This window comes from Pristiophorus japonicus, chromosome 23 (genome assembly GCF_044704955.1).
Source record: "Pristiophorus japonicus isolate sPriJap1 chromosome 23, sPriJap1.hap1, whole genome shotgun sequence".
In the NCBI taxonomy this organism is placed as follows: domain Eukaryota; kingdom Metazoa; phylum Chordata; class Chondrichthyes; family Pristiophoridae; genus Pristiophorus; species Pristiophorus japonicus.
Genome location: NC_091999.1, coordinates 27,632,544 through 27,648,873, shown reverse-complemented (window position 1 = coordinate 27,648,873; position 16,330 = coordinate 27,632,544). Strand labels below are relative to the sequence as shown.

Sequence of the window (16,330 nt, the reverse complement as noted above, 5' to 3'; positions counted from 1 at the left end):
TATATCTGATGAACTGGCATCAACAACGTTCTGCGGATGAGAATTCCACAGGTTAACAACTCTCTGAGTGAAGAAGTTTCTCCTCATCTTGGTCCTAAATGGCTTATCCCTTGTCCTCAGACTGTGACCACTGGTTCTGGACTTCCCCAACATCGGGAACATTCTTCCTGCATCTAACCTGCCCAGTCCCATCAGAATGTTTCAGAGGTCCCCTCTCATTCTTCTAAACACCAGTGAATACAGGCCCAGTCGATCATATCTCTCCTCATAAGTCAGTCCTGCCATACCGGAAATCAGTCTGGTGAACCTTTGCTGCACTCCCTCAATAGCATGAACGTCCTTCCTCAGATTAGAACAAAACTGAACACAGTATTCCAGGTTAGTCCTCACCAAGGCCCAGTACAACTGCTATATTCAAATCCCCAAGATATGGGGCCAACATGCTATTTACCTTCTTTCTGTCTGCTGCACCTGCATGCCAACCATCAATGACTGATGTACCATGACACCCGGATCTCATTGCACCTCCCCTTTTCCTCATCTGCCGCCATTCAAATAATATTCTGCCTTTCTGTTTCTGCCACCAAAGTGCATAACCTCACATTTATCCACATTACACTACATCTGCCATGCAATTGCCCACTCACCAAACCTGTTCAAATCAACCTGCAGCCTCTTAGCATCCTCCTCACATTTCACACCGCCATCCAGCATAATGTCATCTGCAAACTTGGAGATATTATACAAAATTCCTTCATCTAAATCATTGATGTATATTGTAAATTGCTGGCGTCCCAGCACTGAGCCCTGCAGCATCCAATTAATCACTGCCTGCCATTATGAAAAGAACCCGTTTATTCCGACTCTCTGCTTCCTGTCTGCCAGCCAGTTCTCTATCCACGTCAATACATTACCCCCAATACCATGTGCTTTAATTTTGCTCACCAACCTCTTGTGTGGGACCTTGTCAAAAGTATTTTGAAAGTCCCACTACACCATATCCACTGGTTCTCCCTTGTCGACTCTACTAGTTACATCCTCACAAAATTCTAGAAGATTTGTCAAGCTTGATTTTCCTTTCATAATTCCATGCTGACTTGGACCAATCCTGTCACTGCTTTCCAAATGGGCTGCTATTTCATCTTTAAAAATTGATTACAACATTTCCCCCACCACTGATGTCAGGCTAACTGGTCTATAATTACCCGTTTTCTCTCTCCCTCCTTTTTCAAAATGTGGTGTTACATTAGCTACCCTCCAGTCCATGCAAACTGACCGAGAATCGATGGACTGTTGGAAAATAATCACCAATGCATCCACTATTTCTAGGGCCACTTCCTTAATACTCTGGGATGCAGACCATCAGGCCCCGGGGATTTATCGGCCTTTAGTCCCATCAATTTCCCTAACACAATGTCCCACAAATAAGGATTTTCTTCAGTTCCTCCTTCTCACTAGCCCCTCGGTCATGTACTATGTCCAGAAGATTATGCGCATCTTCCTTCGTGAAAGCATAACCAAAGTATTTGATCAACTGGTCTACCATTTCTTTGTTCCCTATTCACCTGAATCTGACTGCAAGGGACCTACGTTTGCCTTCACTACTCTTTTTCTCTTCACATATTTATAGAAGTGTTTCTGTTTCCAGCAAGCTTCCTCTCATACTCTATTTTCCCCCTCCTAATTAAACCCTTTGTCCTCCTCTGCTGAATTCTAAATTTCTCCCCGTCCTCGGGTTGATGCTTTTTCGGACCAATTTATATGCCTCTTCCTTGGATTTAACGCTATCCTTAATTTCCCTTGTTAGCCACGGTTGAGCCACCTTCCCCGTTTTATTTTACTCCAGACAGGGATGTACAATTGTTGAAGTTCATCCATGTGATCTTTATATGTTTTCCATTGCCTATCTGCCGTCAACCCTTTATGTATCATTTCCCAGTCTATTCTAGCCAATTCATGTCTCATACCATCGAAGTTACCTTTCCTTAAGTTCAGGACACCAGTCTCAGAATTAACCGTTTCACTCTCCACCTTAACAAAGAATTCTACCTTATTGTGGTTACTCTTCCCCAAGGGGCCTCGCACAACAAGATTGCTAATTAGTCCTTTCTCATTACACATCAAGCAGTCTAGGATGGCCAGCCCTCCTGATCGTCCCTCGACATATTGGTTGAGAAAACCATCCCTAATACACTCCAGCAAATCCTCCTCCACCGTATTGTGACCAGTTTGGTTAGCCCAATCTATATGTAGATTAAAGTCGCCCATGATAACTGATGTACCTTTATTGCACACATCCCTACTTTCTTGTTGGATGCTGTCAGCAAACTCACTTCGATTGTTTGGTGGTACACAACTCCCACTAGCGTTTTTGTCCCTTTGATATTCCACAGATCCACCCACGTAGAATCCACGCGAATGTCCTTCCTGACTATTGTGTTAATTTCCTCTTCAACCAGCAATGCCACCCCACCTCCTTTTCCTTTGTGTCTATCCTTCCTGACTGGTGAATACCCCTGGATGTTGCGTTCCCGGCCTTCGTCACCCTGGAGCCATTTCTCCATGATGCCAATTACATCATATTCATTAATTGCTGCCTGTGCAGTTAATTTGTCCACCTTATTACGAATACTCCTCGCATTGAGGCACAGTGCCTTCAGGCTTGTTATCTTAACAGACTTTGTCCCTTTAGAATTTTGCTGCAATGTGGCCCTTTTTGATTTTTGCCTTTGGTTTCTCTGCCCTCCACCCTTACTTTTTTACCCCAAAGGTTCCCATCCCGTTGCCAGATCAGTTTAACCCCTCCCCAACAACACGAGCAAACTCTCCCTCGTGGACATTGGTTCTGCAGAGGTTTGCACAGGTCCCAGCTCCCCCAGAACGGTTCCAATGTCCCAAGAAATTGAATCCCTCCCTTCTGCAACACACATTCATCTGAACTATCCTGCGCTTCCTACTCTGAAAAGTGGTAGCTATCCCTGAGATTGCTACCTTTGAGGTCCGATTTGTTAATTTAGCTCCCAGCTCCCTAAATTCAGCTTCTAATTCGTCAGACACAGGGAGTCAGACTCAAACACATGAAGAGCACTCAAAAGACAGAGAGTGAGAGGCACAGATACATTGCACAATCCCATTTGTTTGAATGTTACAAAGTTATCGACAAATGCAGATTCAACAGAATAGATTCGGGTATAACTGAGCAGGATGGCAGGAAATCGGTATGAATTTAAAGATGTACCAGGAGTGGGGTTCGAACCCATGCAGGTATAAACCCATCGGAATTTCCGTCCAATGGCTCAACAAATCGGCCATCCTGGTTTTGTCAGTATTCGGATTTTGTCTCTGTGAGAATCTGGGCTGCAGCTCCACTCTCACAGACAGGTTTTCAATGAGCATTTTCGAATATTTATAGTAATATTGACACGGGGGCAACTCTCCTGTTCTTTTTCGAGTAATGCACTGGGAACTTTCACATCCACCCGAGGGTGCAGACGGAGCTTCAATTTAACATTTTATCCGAAAGTCAACAGCTTCAACAATGCAAAATTCCCCAAGTGCTGCACTTGAGTGTCAGCCAAGATTATATGCTCAAGTCGCAGGAGTGGGACTTACACACACAACCTCCTTATTCAGTCGAGAATGCTGCCACTGAACCAAAGCCGATACCAAAGTTAACATCCGTATTATATTCCCCAAGTCTTTTTATAAAGTTTCAGGACATACTGAAGTAATATTCAACATTTTAAAAAAGCTTCATCCTGGTCGGGGAATTGAAGGCCTAACTCGCGCGTGACAGAGAGGGATATTAACTAAGACACGAATGAGGAGCTGACGGGTGTGGATTCTGTCAGTGCAGGAATCGAGCTGAGAACAGAAATGGACACCATGAGAAGTAGACAGGCACATTGAGAGACAGAGACAAACCGAGAGAGACAGACAGCAAGATAGAGACAACGTGAGACAGAAAGTGTGAGACTGAGAAGGAGAGGCAGACTGAGTGAGAAAAAGACACAAACACACACACATACAGATATAAAGAGAGAGAGGGAAACAGTGAGAGAAAGACAGTGATAAAGACAGTAACAAGGAGAGAGACAGATGAAGAGTGAGCGACAGATAGAGAGATATACAGAGATATAAACAGAAAATGATGGAAATACTCAGCAGGTTAGAGACAGGAACTAACAGAGACAGGCAAATAGAGACAGACAGGTCGAGACATAGACAGACAGAGATGATGGGAATGAGAGAGACAGTCAGACAGAGAGACTGAGAGAATCCCACTGGAACCTTCCGAATGTACGAGGGGACTGTGGGTCTCGTGAGAATGAGGAACTGAAAGATATCTTTATTGGCGGGAAATTGTGTTGGGGAAATTGATGGGATTAAAGGCCGATAAATCCCCGGGTCCTGATAGTCTGCATCCCAGAGTACTTAAGGAAGTGGCCCTAGAAATAGTGGATGCATTGGTGATCATTTTCCAACAATCTATCGACTCTGGATCAGTTCCTATGGACTGGAGGGTAGCTAATGTGATGGCACTTTTTAAAAAAGGAGGGGTAGAGAAAGCGGGTAATTCTAGACCGGTTAGCCTGACATCAGTAGTGGGGAAAATATTGGAATCAATCATTAAGGATGAAATAGCAGCCCATTTGGAAAGCAGTGACAGGATCGGACCGAGTCAGCATGGATTTATGAAAGTGAAATCACGCTTGACGAATATTCTGGAATTTTTTGAGGATGTAACTAGTAGAGTGGACAAGGGAGAACCAGTGGATGTGGTGTACTTGGACTGTCAATAGGCTTTTGACAAGGTCCCGCACAAGAGATTGGTGCACAAAATCAAAGTTCATGGTATTGGGATTAATGTACTGACATGGACAGAGTACTGGTTGGCAGACAGGAAGCAGAGAATTGGGATAAACGGGTCCTTTTCAGACTGGCAGTAAGTGACTAGTGGGGTGCCGCAGGGCTCAGTGCTGGGACTCCAGCTCTTTACAATATACATGAACAATTTAGTTGAAGGAATAGAGTGTAATATCTCCAAGTTTGCGGATGACACTAAACTGGGTGGCGGTCCGAGCTGTGAGGAGGACGCTAAGACGCTGCAGGGTGAATTGGACAGATTAGGTGAGTGGGCAAATACATGGCAGATGCAGTATAATGTGGATAAATGTGAGGTTATCCATTTTGGGGGCAAGAACACGAAGGTAGAATATTATCTGAATGGCGGAAAACTAGAAAAAGTTGAGGTGCAATGAGACCTTGGTGTTATGGTTCATCAGTCACTGAAAGTGGGCATGCAGGTACAGCAGGCGGTAAAGAAGGCAAATGGTATGTTGGCCTTCGTAGCTCGGCGATTTGAATATAGGAGCCAGGAGATCTTACTGCAGTTGTACAAGGCCTTAGTGAGGACACACCTGGAATATTGTGTTCAGTTTTGGTCACCTAGTCTGAGGAACTACGTTCTTGCTGTTGAGGGAGTGCAGCGAAGGTTCACCAGACTGATTCCAGGGATGGCAGGACTGTCATATGAGGAGAGATTGGATCAACTAGGCCTTTAATCACTGGCGTTTAGAATGATGAGAGGGGATCTCATAGAATCATATAAGATTCTGACGGGACTGCACAGGTTAGATTCGGGAAGAATGTTCTCGATGTTGGGGAAGCCAGAACCAGGTGACATAGACTTAGGATAAGGGGTAGGCCATTTAGCAGTGAGATGAGGAGAAACTTCTTCACTCAGAGAGTTGTTGACCTGTGGAATTCCCTGCCACAGAGAGTTGTTGAAACCATTTCATTGGATATATTCAAGAGGGAGTTAGATATGGTCCTTACGCTAAAGTTGATGAAGTGGTATGGAGAGAAAAACTGAAGGAATGATCAGCCAATATTCATATTCAATGGCGGTGCAGGCTCGAAGGGCCTAATGGCCTACTCCTGCAGTTATTTTCTACGTTTCTATGTTTCAAAAACAGAAAATGATGGAAATACTCATCAGATTAGAGATAGGGACAAAATGAGACAGGCAAAGACACGGACAGGGATGATGGGAAAGAGAGAGACAGTCAGACAGAGAGTCTGAGAGAATCCCATTGGAACAGAACTGGACACCGTGAGAAAGAGACAGATTGAGAGACAGAGACAAACAGAGAACCAGGCATAGACAGAGTGAGTCAGAGAGAGGGAGACTGAGGGAGACAAAGGCTCAAGCACACAAACACACACACAGTTCTCTAAAGAGAGAAAGGCAGAGACTGAGATACACAGATCCATTCCACAATTTCATTTCATGATCGGCTCAGAGTGTCACAGAGTTACAGATTCAACCGATGAAAATCCGGTATCACTGGGCAGGATCGGAAAAATCTCTGTTAAATTAAAGAGATTCTAGGATTGGGGTTCGAATCCACGTGGGAAAAACCCATTGAATTTTAAAGCCTACGCCTTAACCACTCGCCCATCCTGGTCTTTGTAGCGTTTGGATTCTGTCTCTGTGAGAATGTGGGCTTCAGCTCCACCCCCACAGCAACACACACACAGACACATCGGGTTTCAGTGAGCATTTACGAAAATTTTTAGTAATATTGACACAGGCGCAACTCTCCTATTCTTTTTCGTGTAATGCTCTGGGAACTTTCACATCCACCCGAGGGTGCAGATGGAGCTTCAATTTAACATTTCAGCCAATGGTCAACAGCTTCAACAATGCAAAATTCCCCAAATACTGCATTTGATTGTCAGCCAAGATGATGTGTTCAAGTCTCAGGAGTGAGACTTCCACACACAACCTCCTGATTCAGTCGAGAATGGAGTCACTGAACCAAAACCGATACCAAAGATCACAACCGTATTATTTTCCCCAAGTGTTTTGAAAAGTTCCGGGACGTACCAAATTCATGGTGATGATTTCCACAGACAGTTGCATATACACAGAGACATACATACAGATAGAAATACACAGACACGCGCACACACAATAACCAAAAATATACACGCATCAACAAAAAAACATAGAAACATAGAAATTAGTTGCAGTAGCAGGCCATTCGGCCCTTCGAGCCTGCACCACCATTCTTTAAGATCATGGCTGATCATTAAACCTCAGTACCCATGTCCTGCTTTCTCTCCATACCCCTTGAACCCTTGAGCCGTAAGGGCCATATCTAACTCCCTCTCGAATATATCTAACTAACTGGCCTCAACAACTTTCTGCTGTAGAGAATTCCACAGGTTAACCACTCTCTGAGTGAAGACGTTTCTCCTCATCTCGGTCCTAAATGGCTTACCCCTTATTCTCAGACTGTGACCCCTAGTTCACGAACTCCCCAGTAACGGAAACATTCGTCCTGCCTCTCACTTGTCAAATTTCGTCAGAATTTTATTTGTTTCTATGAGATCCCCTCTCATTCTTCTCAACTCCAGTGGATACCAGCCCAGTTGATCCAGTCTCTGCTCATATGTCAGTCGTGCCATCCCGGGAATCATGCTGGTGAACCTTCGCTGTACTCCCTCAATAGCAAGGACGTCCTTCCTCAGATTTGGAGACCAAAACTGAACACAATATTCCAGGAGTGGCCTCACCAAGGCCCTGTACAACTGCAGTAAGACCTCCCTGCTCCTATACTCAAATCCCCTAGCTATGAAGGCGAACATGGCATTTGCCTTCTTCACCGCCTGCTGCACCTGCACACCAACTTTCAATGACTGATGTACCATGACACCCAGATCAAGATATACACAGATTGCCTTAGACAAATAGATGGATAGACAGGCAGGGTCACTGTCGCTACTTTGTCTGGCTTTTCAGTCGAGAATGCTGCCACTGAACCAAAGCCGATACCAAAGTTCACAACCGTATTATTTTCCCCAAGTCTTTTTAACAAGTTCCAGGACATACCAAATTCATGGTGATGATTTCCACAGACAGTTGCACATACACAGAGACATATATACAGAAAGACAGACACAGAGACACACACATACATACATAACCAAAAATATACATGCACCAACGGACATGCACAGATGCCGGAGACATCTCGAGGGATAGACAGGCTGAATCACTGTCGCTACTTTGGCTGATGTTTGCGTTTTTCTATCCGTACGTATCGTCAATATTGCAGGTTAATAAAAATGAGAAATAGATGTCAGTGTTGAAAGATGTGGGACGTTATTCCACCTATCTCAGGATTAGTTTTGCAAAAACCTGGTTAAATTGTAAAATCGAATGAAAATTGCAGTCGGCAGGATTCGAACCTGAGCGCAGAAAACCCAAAGGATTTAAAGTCCATCGCATTAACCACTCGGCCACAACTACTGCGTCTCGGGCACTTTAAATGTTACTCAGAAAAAACTCAGTCATCCATCTCTGTGCAGCAGACAGCCACAGAATCCTGAAAAAGTCTGTTTGCAAAAAATCTGGAAGAGGCAATCGCCTCTTGCTGTATTTTTACTGTTCTATATTGTTCTGGAACTTTTTAATATGAATCTATACCAAGAAACAGAAGTAAAATTAGACATTTTGAAAAAACTGCTTTTTCATCGAGGAATTGAACCCGGTTCTCCTGCATAACAGGGGAGCAAAATCACGACTATACGGACGAAGGTACGGGCTGTGTCAGAGCAGTAATCGAGCTGCGAACAGAAGTCGACAGACACATTGAGAGACAGAGACAAACCGACAAACAGCGATAGACAGAAAGGGTGAGACTGAAAAGTCAGGCAGACTCTGAGAAAAAGACTCAAACACCTACATATACAGAGATGTGTGTGTGTGATCAATAAAGAGAGAGAGGGAAACAGTGAAAGAAAGACAGTGATAAAGACAGTGGAAAGGAGAGAGACGGATAGAGAGAGAGCGACAGATCGAGAGAGAGACAAAGATATAAACAGAAAATGATGGAAATACTCAGCAGGTTAGAGACAGGAACTACCAGCGACAGTCAAAGAGAGACAGATAGGCAGAAACATAGACAGAAAGACATGATGGGAAAGAGTGAGACAGTCAGACAGAGAGACTGAGAGAATCCCATTCGAACAGAACTGGACACCGTGAGAAAGTGACAGACACATTGAGAACCAGAGACAAACAGGGAAACGGGGACGGACAGACAGCGAGATAGAGACAAAGAGAGACATACAGTTTGAGACTGAAAGGGAGAATCGGACTGAATGAGAAAAAGACTCAAATACATGTATTTGCGTGTTCCATAAAAAGAGGGATGTAAGTAGTGATGGAATGACAGAGAAAAGGACAGGGACAAAGAGAGAGTCAAAGAGGGCGACAGATAGAGAGAAAGACAGATAGAGAGAGAGACATAGAGACAAAAACAGAACATAATGGAAATACTTATCTGGTTAGAGACAGGGATTAACAGAGACAGGCAAAGACATGGACAGACAGAGATAATGGGACAGAGATAGGCAGTCAGACTGAGAGTCTGAGAGAATCCCATTGCAACAGAACTAGACACCGTGAGAAAGAGACAGATTGAGAGACAGAGACAAACAGAGAAACAGTGACAGAGAGAGTGTGTCAGAGAGAGGCAGACACTCAAACACATTCACAGCTCTCTAAAGAGAGAGAGAGAGGAAGAGAACGAGCAACACAGATACATTTCACAATTTCATTTCATTGTCGGCTCAGAATGTCACATAGTTGCAGAAAATTGGAGATTCAGCAGATGAAAATCAGGTATCACTCGGCAGGATGGGAAAAATCTCTGTTTAATTAAGGAATCACCAGGAGTGGGGTTTGAACCCACGCGAATATAGAACGCATTAGATCTTAAATGCAACGCCTTTACCACTCGGCCATCCTGGTCCTGATCCTGTCAGTGGTTGGACTCTGCCTCTGTGAGAATCTGGGCTTCAGCTCCACCCCCACAGACACATAGGATTTCAGGAAGCATTTACGAACATTTTTCGTAATATTGACACGGGCGCAACTCTCCTATTCTTTTTCGACTAAGGCTCTGGGAACTTTCACATCCACCCGAGGGGGCAGATGGAGCTTCAATTTAAAATTTCAGCCGATGGTCAACAGCTTCAACAATGCAAAATGCCCCAAATACTGCATTTGAGTGTCATCCAAGATGATGTGTTCAAGTCTCAGGAGTGCGACTGACACACACAACCTCCTGATTCAGTCGAGAATGGAGCCACTGAACCAAAACCGATACCAAAGATCACAACCGTATTATTTTCCCCAAGTGTTTTGAAAAGTTCCGGGACGTACCAAATTCATGGTGATGATTTCCACAGACAGTTGCATATACACAGAGACATACATACAGATAGAAATACACAGACACGCGCACACACAATAACCAAAAATATACACGCATCAACATAGAAACATAGAAATTACTTGCAGGAATATGCCTTTCGGCCCTTCGAGCCTGCACCACCATTCAATAAGATCATGGCTCATCATTCAACCTCAGTACCCCTTTCCTGCTTTCTCTCCATACCCCTTGATCTCTTTAGCCGTAAGGGCCATATCTAACTCCCTCTTGAATATATCTAATGAACTGGCCTCAACGACTTTCTGCGGTAGAAAATTTCACAGGTTAACCACTCTCTGTGTGAAGAAGTTTCTCCTCATCTCGGTCATAAATGGCTTACCCCTTATTTTTAGACTGTAATTCTTGGTCTCAAACTCCCCAGCAATGAGAACATTCTTCCAGCCTCCAATCTCGTCAGAATTTTATATGTTTCTGTGAGAGCCCCTCTCATTCTTCTAAACTCCAGTGGATACCAGCCCAGTTGAGCCAGTCCCTCCTCATATGTCAATCCTGCCATCCCGGGAATCATGCTGGTGAACCTTCGCTGTACTCCCTCAATAGCAAGGACGTCCTTCCTCAGATTCGGGGACCAAAACTGAACACAATATTCCAGGTGTGACCTCACCAAGGCCCTGTACAACTGCAGTAATATCTTCCTGCTCCAATACTCAAATCACTGAGCTATGAAGGCGAACATGCCATTTGTTTTCTTCACCGCCTGCTGCACCTACATGCCAACTTTCAATGACTGATGTACCATGACACCCAGATCAAGATATACACAGGTTGCCTTAGACAAATAGATGGATAGACAGGCAGGGTCACTGAGGCTACTTTGGCTGGTTTTTGCGTTTTTCTATCCGTATGTATCGTGAATACTGCAGATTAATGTAAGAAAGAAAACAGCGGCTGCATCGAAAGATGTGGGACGTTGCTCCATCTATCTCAGAATCAGTTTTGCAGTAACGTGGTTAAATTGTGAAACAGAATGAAATATGCTGAGAAACATAGTCGGCAGGATTCAAAACTGCGCAGAGAAACCCCGATGGATTTTTTGTCCATTGTCTTACACACTCAGCCACGACTACTAGCTCGCTGCATCATTCAATGTTACTCAGATAAATCTCAGTCATCCATCTCTGTGCAGCAGACGGCCACAGAATCCGGAAAAAGTCTCTGTTTGCTAAAAATCTGGAAGAGGCAATCTCCTCTTCCTGTATTTGTACTGATCTATATTGCTCTGGAACTTTTTAATATGAATCAACACCAAGAAACAGAAGTAAAATTCTGCATTTTGTAAATGCTGCCACCGCGTCGGGAAGTAGAACCACGGTCTCTGGCGGAACAGGCGGGGATACTCACCACTATACTAACGAGCATGAGTTCTATCAGAGCAGGAAGCGAGCTGTGAATGGAACTGGACACCATGAGAAGACGACAGACACATTGCGAGACAGAGACAAACCGACAATCAGGGAGAGACTGACAACGAGATAGAGAAAATGAGAGACAGAAAATGTGAGACTGAGAAGGAGAGGCAGACTGAGTGAGAAAAAGACTCAAACATATACATATACAGAGATGTGTGTGTGTGATCTATAAAGAGAGAGGGAAAGAGTGAGAGAAAGAGAGTAATAAAGACAGTGACAAGGAGAGAGAGAGCGACAGATAGAGAGTGTCAGAGATAGAAACACTAATGCTGGAAATACTCAGCAGGTTAGAGACAGGAACTAACAGAGGCAGGCAAAGACATGGACAGACAGAAATGATGGCAAAGAGAGAGCCAGTCTTACAGAGTCTGAGAGAATCCCATTGGAACAGAACTGGATACCGTGGGAAAGAGACAGAGACACAGGAACAGACAGAGTGAGTCAGACTGAGAGTGAAAAACACACAAACACAAACACACCTCTCTAAAGAAAGAGGGAGGCAGAGACCGAGCGACACCGATACATTTCACAATTTCATTTCATTATCGCCTCAGAGTGTCACAGAGTTGCACATTCAACAAATAAAAATTGGGTATCACTGATGAGAATGGGAGGAAATCCGTGTTAATTTAAAGAAGTAGCAGGAGTCAGCTACGAGAACACGCGGGAAACATCCCATTTAATTTTAAGGCCATCGCCTTAACCACTCGGCCATCCTGGTCTTGTCAGAATATGGATTCTGTCTCTGAGAAACTGGGCTTCAACCCCACCCCCACAGACACACATACCTGGAGGCTTTCAGTGAGCATTTACGAACATTTTGAGTAATATTGACACGGGGGAAACTCTCCTATTCTTTTTCGAGTAAGGCTCTGGGACCTTTCACACACACCCGAGGGTGCAGACTCAGCTTCAATTTAACATTTCATCCGAAAGTCAACAGCTTCAACATTGCAAAATTCCCCAAGTGCGGCACTTGAGTGTTAGCCAAGATGATATGCTCAAGTCTCAGGAGTGCGACTTGAACACACAAACTCCCGATTCAGTCGAGAATGCTGCCACTGAACCAAAGTCGATACAAGCGTCCACAACCGTCTTATTTTCCCCAAGTCTTTTTTATAATTTCCAGGACATACCAAATTCATGGTGATGATTTCCACAGACAGTTGCATATACACAGAGATATATATACAGATCGACAGACAGAGACACACCCACATACATAACCAAAAATTTACACGCACCAACGGACATGCACAGATGCCTTCAACATATAAAGGGATAGGCAGGCTGACTCACTGTCGCAACTTTGACTGATTTTTGTGTTTTCCTATCCGTATGTATCGTAAATATTGCAGATTAATAAAAATTAGAAAAAAATGACAGTGTTGAAAGGTGTGGGACGTTATACCATCTATCTCAGGATCAGTTTTGCAAAGTTCTGGTTAAATTGTGAAATGGAATGAAAAAATGCCGAGAATCGTAGTGGACAGGCCTCAAAACTACGCAGGGAAAACCCAATGGATTTTTAATCCATCGTCTTAACCACTCGGCCACTTAGAATGCGACTCTGTCTTCTTAAACGGTACTCAGAAAAAACTCAGTCATTCATCTCTGTGCAGCAGACGGCCAAAGAATCCTGTAAAAGTCTCCGTTTACTAAAAATCTGGAAGAGGCAATCTCCTCTACGTGTATTTTTCCAGTTCTATATGGCTCTGGAACTTTTTAATATGAATCTCTACCAAGAAACAGAAGTAAAATTCTACATTTTGAAACACCTGGCTTCCAGTCGGGGAATTGAAACCCGGTCTCCCGCATGACAGGCGGGGATATTCACCACTATACTAACGAGGAACTTACAGGTAGCAGCTCTGTCAGGGCAGGAATCGAGCTGTGCACAGAACTGGACACCAGGAGAAGTCGACAGACACATTGAGAGACAGAGACAAACCGACAAGCAGGGAGAGACAGACAGCGAGATAGAGACAACAAGAGTCAGAAAGTGAGACTGAGAAGGAGAGGCAGACTTAGTGAGAAAAAGACTCAAATGCATACATATACAGAGATGTGTGTGTGTGTGATCTATTAAGAGAGAGAGGGTAAGAGTGAGAGAAAGAAAATGATAAAGACAGTGACAAGGAGAGGAACAGACAGAGAGAGAGATAGAGACTAAAACAGAAAATGATGGAAATACTTCTCAGCTTACAGGCAGGGACTAACAGAGACAGGCAAAGACATGGACAGACCGAAATGATGGGAAAGAGAGAGCCAGTCAGACAAAGAGTCTGAGAGAATCCCATTGGAACAGACGTGGGCACCGTGAGAAAGAGACAGATTGAGAGACTGAGACAAACAGAGAAACAGGGACAGACAGAGTGAGTCAGACTGAGAGAGACAAAGGATCAAGCATGCAAACCTATCTGAAGAGAGAGAGAGAGGCAGAGACCGAGCGACACAGATACATTTCACAATTTCATTTCATTATCGGTTCAGAGTGTCACATTGTTACAGAAAATTGCTGATTCAACGGATGAAAATCCGGTCTCACTGATCAGAATGGGAGGAAATACGCGTTAAATTAAAGAGACACCAGGAGTGGGGTACGAACCCACGCGGGACAAACCCATTGAATTTTAAGGCCAACACCTTAACCACTCGGCTATGCTGTTTCTGTGAGAACCAGGATTCTGTCTCTGTGAGAATCTGGGCTTCAACCCCAACCCCACATACAAACACATACACATCGGCTTTCAGTGAGCATTTACGAACATTTTCAGTAATATTGACACGGGGGCAACTCTCCTATTCTTTTTCGAATAATGCTCTGGGACCTTTCATATCCACCCGAGGGTGCAGACGGAGCTTCACTTTAACATTTCATCCGAAAGTGAAAGCTTCAACAATGCAAAATTCCCCAAGTGGTGCACTAGAGTGTTAGCCAAGATTATATGCTCAAGTCTCAGGAGTGCGACTTGAACAGACAAACTCCAGATTCAGTCGAGAATGCTGCCACTGAACAAAAGCCGATACAAAAGATCACAACCGTATTATTTTCCCTCAGTCTTTTTTATAAGTTCCAGGACATACCAAATTCATGGTGATGATTTGCACAGACAGTTGCACATACACAGAGACATATATAGAGATAGACAGACACAGAGACACACACACACACATAACCAAAAATTTGCACGCACCAACGGACATGCACAGATCCCTGAGACATCTCGAGGGATAGACAGGCTGAATCACTGTCGCAACTTTGACTGATTTTTCCATTTTCTTATCCGGAAGTATCGCGAATATTGCAGATTAAAAAAATGAGAAAAAAATGTCAGTGTTGAAAGGTGTGGGACGTTATTCCATCTATCTCAGGATCAGTTTGGCAGAGAACCGGTTAAATTGTGAAATGGAATGAAAAATGCTGAGAAGCGTAGTCGACAGGATTCGAACCTGCGCGGGATAACCCCATGGATTTCTAGTCCATCGCCTTAACCACTCGGCCACGACTACTGTGTCCCTGCCTTTCTAAACGTTACTCAGAAAAAACTCAAGCACGCCAAGGTCCCTCTGTTCCTCTACACTTCTCAGTGTCCTACCATCTATTGTGTATTCCCTTTCCTTGTTAGCCCTCACCAAATGCATTACCTCACATTCCTGCGGATTGAATTCCATTTGCCCCTGCTCTGCCCACCTGACAGGTCCATCGATACCTTCCTGCAGTCTACAGCTTTCTTCTTCATTATCAACCACACGGCCAATTTTCATATCATCTGCAAACTTCGTAGTCATACCCATTACATTCAAGTCTAAATCATTGATGTATCCCAGAAACATCCTTCCAGTCACAAAAACACCCATTGACCATTAACCTTTGCTTCCTACCTCAGCCAATTTTGGATCCAAGTTGCCACTTTGCCTTGTATCCCATGGGCTATTACTTTCATAACCAGTCTGTCATGTGGGATCTTATCAAAAGCCTTGTTAAAATCCATATACACAACGTCAAACACAACACCGTCATCGACCCTCCATGCGACCTCCTCAAAAAATGCAATCAGGTTAGTCAGACACAACCTTCCATTAACAAATCCGTACTGAATGTCCCTGATTAATCCCGGTCTTTCTGAATGAAGATGTATCCTGTCCCTCAGAATTTGTTCCAATAATTGAAAGTCCAAACTGGGGGAAGTGAATTTTATTTTGTCATGCTATCGAGATTGGGGCCAGAGGGACAATAAATAATAATAAATAAATAATTTTAAAAATCGGTGATCAGACCTGCAGTATGATCAAAATCTCCAGATAACGCAAAAATGGGGAGCGTGGGGCTCTGTGCAGAGGACTGTAAGTGAGCTCAGTCTGAATGCACAGGTTTGTAAATGGGCTGGATGGATGGCAGATGAAATTTAGTGCAGAGAAATCTGATGCAAAACATTTTGGAAGCAAAATGGAGGAAATGTACATTAAATGGTAACATTTTAAAAGGAGTGGAGGGGTAGAGAGATTTGTGGAAGTAAAGGTCGAGCCAATCCCTTGTCTTATTAATGAGCAAGTTCCAGAGTCCAGTGTTAGCAACTTTAATACCTTAATAAGAAATATAAGATGAGC

At 43.8% G+C, this 16,330-nt stretch overlaps 2 non-coding genes across 2 annotated transcripts; both read right to left on the bottom strand.

Moving 5' to 3' along the window:
- Window positions 1–9,742: 9,742 nt before the first annotated feature.
- trnal-uaa (transfer RNA leucine (anticodon UAA)) lies at window positions 9,743–9,826 on the bottom strand. The gene has a single exon. It is a non-coding gene; the product is annotated as a tRNA-Leu (tRNA).
- Window positions 9,827–15,151: 5,325 nt separating this feature from the next.
- trnas-aga (transfer RNA serine (anticodon AGA)) lies at window positions 15,152–15,232 on the bottom strand. Its single transcript has one exon. It is a non-coding gene; the product is annotated as a tRNA-Ser (tRNA).
- Window positions 15,233–16,330: the final 1,098 nt, after the last annotated feature.